This window comes from Poeciliopsis prolifica, unplaced genomic scaffold, assembly GCF_027474105.1.
Source record: "Poeciliopsis prolifica strain line A6 unplaced genomic scaffold, Auburn_PproV2 SCAFFOLD016, whole genome shotgun sequence".
Classification (NCBI taxonomy): Eukaryota; Metazoa; Chordata; class Actinopteri; order Cyprinodontiformes; family Poeciliidae; genus Poeciliopsis; species Poeciliopsis prolifica.
In genome coordinates, this window is record NW_026562391.1 from 9,686,207 (window position 1) to 9,693,650 (window position 7,444).

Sequence of the window (7,444 nt, forward strand, 5' to 3'; positions counted from 1 at the left end):
AAGAGGGATCATATGCTCAACTCCAACATCTCTCTGCCCAGCTTTCTAACTAAACGACCAAACAGATTTAAAGAGGAGAAGCAAAAGCAAAGGAGGTGGATTAGTAGCTGATGGTGTTATCTGAGACATGTAATTGTTGCTGCCTGGATATTGAGCTGTTAGCTTCTCGATAGCAATAAAACTGTCAGACAGTCGTCTTCCGTCAGAGGCCTCATCGGAATTGTTGCAAGACTGACTGCTCCTGGAAATCATCCTTGTTCACAGCAACAATATTTAAACAACACTTTGAAGGTCATTAGACGATATGAGTTGCAACAAGATTTAGTTTCTCATGTGGAGAAATACAATATATATTTTAATTGAATTCAATTAAGTTACTGTGGTAGTGGTAGGATCATTCAGTGAGGATGGATGGACATACAGAGATTCTATTACGTCTCAAAGTTAGATGGGTGATGTTAAAAAATATATTTCAAAATGTTCACATGTAAGCTGTTGGAGAAGTGAAAGGCGCACTCTTCATTTTTGATGTCTAAATTAACATGAAGCAGATACAAGATTCTGTGCCAAAAAGAAACAGAAAAAAAAACCTCCTTTTGAATAAAAGCTTCCAGATGCCAGATAGTAGGGTCTGTTCCTTCATGCACGTCTCAGGCATGCTCTATTATTATGATAAGCAACATGTGGAAGAGTTGTCTTACTTTTTCCACATCAGTGATAAAAAACGGTTAAGCTTTTGTCTCTTGATCAAAAGTGAGAGAAAGCATTGACAGGGAATGTCTGAACTTTTTAAAATTTTATAGGGGTAAACATAAAAGAAGAATCATTTCCAGAGATGGGTAGAGTACCAAAAATTCTCCTCGAGCAGGAGCAGCACTGCTTCATCATACTGAAACCTAACTAGTTCTTTCACTTCTGATTATTTCATCGTCTTACATATTCTTTCTTCCTGTCTTGGTAACCTTGGTTCACCCCGAATCCAACGTGAAAGTCAATTAAACAGACAGGCTGCTGATACTGCTCCAGGCAGCAATGGAAGGAAGAGCTCTCTAAAGACACCTGACAATAATCTGAGGGTAGCAGCTTCTAAAAATATCACTCCACCATCCACGACCAGAGTAAACTTTCAAGTCTGCTTAGTTCCACTGCCTGAGTCTATTTTGGAGAGCTCTATGGGCTTAAGAACAGAGCCTGAAACTGCTTTGGGGCAACATCTCCATTGGGCTGGTTCAAAATGTCACAGCCCCAGTTCTGCCTCTGGGCATCCACAATCCCACAGCTGAGCCCAGGAGGCCCATTATCAGTGTGCTTAGCTTATAGGAAGCATGTGACCTCCCCCACCTCCAGATGTACTTCGCTGCAGGTGTTTGACATTATACAGTACAAGGGCCGGAATTTCCTACTGTGGCTTTCGCTGCGTGCCTTTTGCACGCAGTTCTCTGAGCACCACACCTGGAGAGAAAATCACATCAGCATCATTAGGGTGCAGGTCAAGCAGAATTAAAAGGAGCTCTTGTAGGTGTGCAGAGTAAACAGAAAGAAATGGGGTCATATTGAACACAGTCAATTAAAAGACCCCAAACAAGTGCTATTCAGGTTGAACGGACTGAGATATAGGCTAAATCCTGTGGGCTTAGGACTGTTATTTTTAGGCAACACACAACTACAACTGTTGACCTGGGCAGCTCTCACACAAAGCGAACAAGAATGCAAAGTATTTCAGTTGTGGCAACAAGGGAGCAGCAAATAGGTCTCAAAAGCTTATAGCCTGTGAAGCATCCATAATGTCATGCCTAATATGCTGACACAAGTAATTGTGTTCAGGTGCATCTCAGTAAGAGAGAACGTCAATGAATAGCTCATTCAGAAATTCACCTCAAAAAGGGAAACTTACACAGTATACACATTAATTATGAACAGTGTGAAATGTTTAAAGGGTTATTTCTTATATTCTTGCAACTATGCCTCAATTGCCATGAAATATTTAGCTTGTGAAAACATTAAGTATCACATTAGAACAATTAAAAAAAGCCTCAATCAAAAAATGTTATGTCATGGCCATTTTATAGCTTACACAATCATGGTGAAGACTGCTGACTGGACAATTTTCCAGCAGACAGTGTGAGTCATGGAAAACCTTCCATGACTGCAAGTTACAAAGGGATATTGCTAAAGAAGCTAGCTGTTCCAATAGTATTTTATCTAAAGGACACTGATGGAAAGTTTGGTGGAAGCAAAATGTGGTAGAAAAACTTGAACAATCAACAGGGACAGGCAAGAATTGTAAAACAAAGGTCAATCGAACTGCAGCTAGAGGCACAGTTTTGAGAGCCACCACACAAGTTCATTTAACTGGAGCACTTGCCTGCAGATAATCAGAGCACTCCAGAGCACTGCTGAATGAAATTTCCTCAAAATGTTGACACAGTCAAACAGCTAAAGATTTAGATATGCTTTAAAATATTTGTAAAAAGTCACTCTGGGGGAATACTGTCAAGGACAGACTCGAGAATATTCAACTATGTTGGCATATTTTTAAACCACTTCAGTTTTTTTATTGTATTGGTTGCTTCCTTCAATTTCCACTTAAGAACTCTTATTTGTTTAAAGCAAATAACCAAGCACAATATTCCCATGATAAAACATGGTGGCGGTAGTATGATGTTATGAGGACAGAAATTTGGTCAGGACTTTATATGGTGTGCCAGATGTATCCAGTACATTGGTTATTATACCAGCATTGCTTGGGTTAATCCAAACCTGAACCAGATCATGTCAGAAGCATCTTACCTGAGCTAAAGAGAAAAGGACGGGGCTTTTTGCAAATCTAGGAAGAATGCAGAGGCAGAAAAATCAAGCTGCTTAAAAACGGACTGGTGGTCAGCTGTGTTTTATCAAGTTCAAAGTTAGCAAAGGACACTACCAGCAAATTATAAGCAACTTCATACTGCAGACAAGCTTTATGGAGATGGTGATTTAAATTTCCAGCAGGTGTTGGCAACCTGCCCACACTCCCAAAAATACCAATATCTGATTTAATTGTCGTGGTATAATGGACCAAGAAAAAGGCCTGACGTTACCCCCATAGAGAAACAATGGAGTCAAGTCAAAAGAACATGAGAAGTGGGCCCAATGACAGAGAGTACGGAAGAGGATTAGGGCCACTGGAAAAAAAAAAAAAAATGTCCGAAAATTTTTTTTCAGTGGTTCAGAAAAGGTTAAAAAAGAGAAAAAAATTTTTTGTGGCCCAGAAAAAAAAAAAAAAAAATTGTGCCGCAGAAAAAAAAAAATCTGTGACAGAAAAAAAAAATTGTGGGCCAGAAAAAAAAAAAAAAAAAAAAAAAAAAAATCAGTGACAGAAAAAAAAAAAATTGTGGGCCAGAAAAAAAAAAAAAAAAAAAAGAAATCTGTGACAGAAAAAAAAAAAAATTGTGGGCCAGAAAAAAAAAAAAAAAAAAATTGTGGGCCAGAAAAAAAAAAAAAAAAAAAAAAAAAAAGTCAGAATTCGGACTGATGGGCGCCAGCAGCAGCCACACAGACGCAGGTTGAGTTACGGCGGACAGCCAATGTTCTGGAGAAAATGTCTGATTTAAGCGACTTTTTACGTGCCAGAAGAGTACCAGAAGCGTCCATTGCACTAATGGAAGAACAAAAGGTGAGTAAATCAAATGGGATAGTTCAGTGTCTAAAGCCGAACGGTTATAGCTAGCTGTTAGCATGTTTGTTAGCATACGCGGTTAAAGGAATAAGCTGATTTACAATGTTAAATCACACGGATGAATAAAGGATATAACAGCTGTTAATTGCTGGAATTCTCTCTAAAGTGTTTGGGATGTTTATTTTATTGTTCTTCTGTTTGAATGTTTTACAATTAAACTAAGGTTAGCTGTATATGTCAGCCACCTTCTAAATAAGATGTCTGCTGTGTTAAACTGCAACTTTTAGTTCAGTAGAGGACAGAAACTATAGTACAAAGTGACAAACGTTTATAAACACAGCTAATCAATCCAGTCCTTCCTCTTTTTCTGTAAAATAGAGGACTGAACATTTACTGCTGCTATTATTGTCATTCTCCCCAAACAGTAAATGGCTTTAAGCAGAAACGTAAGGATACAATCTTAAATGTAACTTTGATGTTGATTTACAGAGTAAATAATTGTCCTTTCTCATCTTTTTCTGTGCAGATTGACTGTGATGCCGTAGGTCTCATGGACGATGCAACACTTGAAAACTTCTTACCTTCATATGGAGACAGAATTGCTGTTTTCAACTACTGCAAAAGCAAACAGCCATTGTCCAAAAGAAAACAAGGACTTCTTCAAAAGCTTCGGGTCAAAATGAAGAACAGAAAGGAAAGTCCACAACGAGACCATGACACATGAAAGTACAAGACAGAAAAAGAGGCCAAAAGGAACAAAAATGTTGAGATTGGATGGATACATAGTGATGGAAAAACTACCAAACAGGTGAGAGCAAAGCAGGGAGGTGGCACTAGAAAATTCAAATGGCCATTGATTCTGGATTAAAAGACATTCTTCAAGAAGGAAGACACTTTTTTTTTCCTGGGGAACATCTCCTAAGGGACCTGAAACAGATTTTGAGTTTGAGGTTTGGGACTTTAAACAGAACCTTCTTACAGAAGACACCGGCCTAACTATTGGGAAAATGTATGAAGCAGTGAGACTGTCAATGTTGCGCTTCTACATTGCAACAAAACCAAAAGATGCAGAAGAGATAACAGTGACGCATCTGAAGTTGTGTTTGTTTTGGAAAGCAGTAGCAGCAAATTTATCCATTACAGGTGGTGGATGTCAGGAGGAACTCTGTTGAAGTCCAACAGAGTTCAGAAGTTTTTGATGATTCCCAAATTACTTTTGGTCCCATTCTTGATGCTGAAGAAGATACAGATGACACATTAATCTATGAGGGTTTTGTTGTTCCCCCAGTCCAGCAAATCCAGAAGATGCAATAATGATCACTGTACGCAATGCTGACACTTTATGACCTTATTACTGCTTTCTCTGATGAAGAAATTATGAGAAAAACACTGAACGTAACGCATACTTCCAGACAACACAGAAGAAGCAGGCACTGGCTCAGGAATACTGAGAGATGTACTCACTTGCTTCTGGAATGAATTTTATGAGCGATGCACCCTTGGTACAACAGTGAAAGTGCCATTCATCCGCCATGACTTTCAAGCTGAGAAATGGAAGGCAGTTGGACGAATCCTTTTGAAAGGTTACCAAGACTGTCAGTATTTTCCAAATAAAATTGCAATCCTTTTCTTGAACAAGTGCTTTTCAATAATGTTTACAGTGATCTTAAAGCACATTTTCTACAGTTTGTGAGCAGCCAAGAATGTGAAGTTTTGAGGGAGGCAGTTAAGAATTTTTCTGCTGTTGACCTTGATGATCTTGTGGAAGTTCTTGACAATTATGGCTGTAGAAAATAATCACTCCTGAAAGTCTCCCTACAATCCTTGATGAAATAGCTCACAAAGAGCTCATCCAAAAATCGATGTTCGTCATTGACTGCTGGAGGGAGATCATCTACCCACATCTGTCCTCAGCCCAGAAGCACTGACCAAGCTGTTCTCAGACCTGCAACCAACTTCCAAAAAAGTCTGTCAGCTGCTGAAATTTGCTCTAGATTTAACTCCAAAGCAAAAGGAAGTACAGAGTCATCTCAAAAGATTCATAAGAGAGCTGGATGACATAAAGCTTCAGAAATTTATGAGATTTTGCACTGGATCTGATCTCATTGTGACAAACTGCATATTTGTGGAATTTCAAGATATGACAGAGTTCACAAGAAGACCAGTCGGACACACATGTGGAAGTACTCTGCAAATAGCAGATAGCTATGAAAACTTCCCAGATTTTAGATCTGAATTCAATGCAGTTCTTGACAGCAATGTCTGGGTAATGGACATTGTTTGATTCGTCGTGCAATGCATTACTTTTGAAATGTTCAATCAGTACAGCAACTACAAAGACACATAAAGAAAAAGTATTTTCAACGGAGAGAAATTATTGTTGTTTAAAAGAAATTGATGGAAGTTAGCCATTTCTATTGGTAGCTCAGTTTTTCACTGAGAATATACAAGTTTCCTTTGTTCTCACTAGTTTTACATCATACAAAGAAGTTGCCACAAAACAAATTAATAGTTTGTTACATCCAAAAGCATCTTGACTTGATCTCAGATCTCCAACTGCTGAATAGAAACCTTAAATGGAAACAATAAAAATATTGTTAAGAGAGCTATAAAATTAAAATAAAACTTGCTTTTAAGCTTTCCTTAGATAAGAAGTAAGACTTTCAAATTCATTTGTTATTTAATAATTGGGTCTACAATAGATGTAGAATACAACAAAAAAATTGATTTATATAGAAAATCTTGTACAGTGTGTCCACACTTGAAACTTGTAAATACGGGCCAGTTTATTTTGAACTTTTTATATCCGCAAAATGTTTTTCAAACCACGCATCTGTTAAGGAGCATTGAAGTGTTAGTGTTTTGTATTTGCTGTTAAATACAAACATACAATTTAAAGTTATAGAAAACATTCGTCTACATTTTCCTTAATTTTATAAATGTTATTGTCACTAAGCACATGTGCTGTTAATCTGTCATCAATGAAGCTGTGTGATTCTCAGTATGTTTTGAAGAAAACTACTTGTTCCTAATGTTAGAAATAAAAACAATGCAATGGAAAAGCTGAGGTTATTTGAACAAATGTATGCCATTTTGTCATGTTCAAAAACAAGGTATTGATGTCGACAAGATAGATTTTTTGTATGTGTATTTTATCAATTAGCACTTATTCCATCTGTGCATCTGAGATGACGTTTTTGATAACAAAAGCTTTAATGTTTTATACTAATTTACGGCTGTATACAAGGTTATATTCAATCTGAAAGTTTGTTTTAAAAGTTAGGTCATTCTAATGACCATGGTTTTTTTGGATTAGCAAAAGAAATGTTATTTGTTATATTTTGCTAATAAAATGTTACTTTACCAAATACTTTTCTGTTATGGTTTTCAATATGTTAGCTAAGCTTGGCTTTTATTTGAAAATGTCTAATAACCAAAAGTATTGAAATTGTTGAATTTGAAGATAGTTATAAAAACTAAGAAATGTTATGTTTTTTTGGAATTTAGCAAATACAATTTTGTTAATTTTAACACATTTAAAACAACAGTTGGGGTGCTGTGGTGGAAAAGCAAAAGTCCTGTATGGAGACCGCAGTCCAGAATGTGGACATCACGTTCAGTCATTCCTGGCCTGACCTTAGTATCACAGTTTCCTCTCTTATTGCTCACTTTCCTGTCTGACCACTGTCTTATCTAACTTCAGATAGTGATAAAAACAAATGACTTTTTTCAACTGTTAAATATTTGACATCAATTGTATTATGAAAAGACTTGGTAAACAAAACA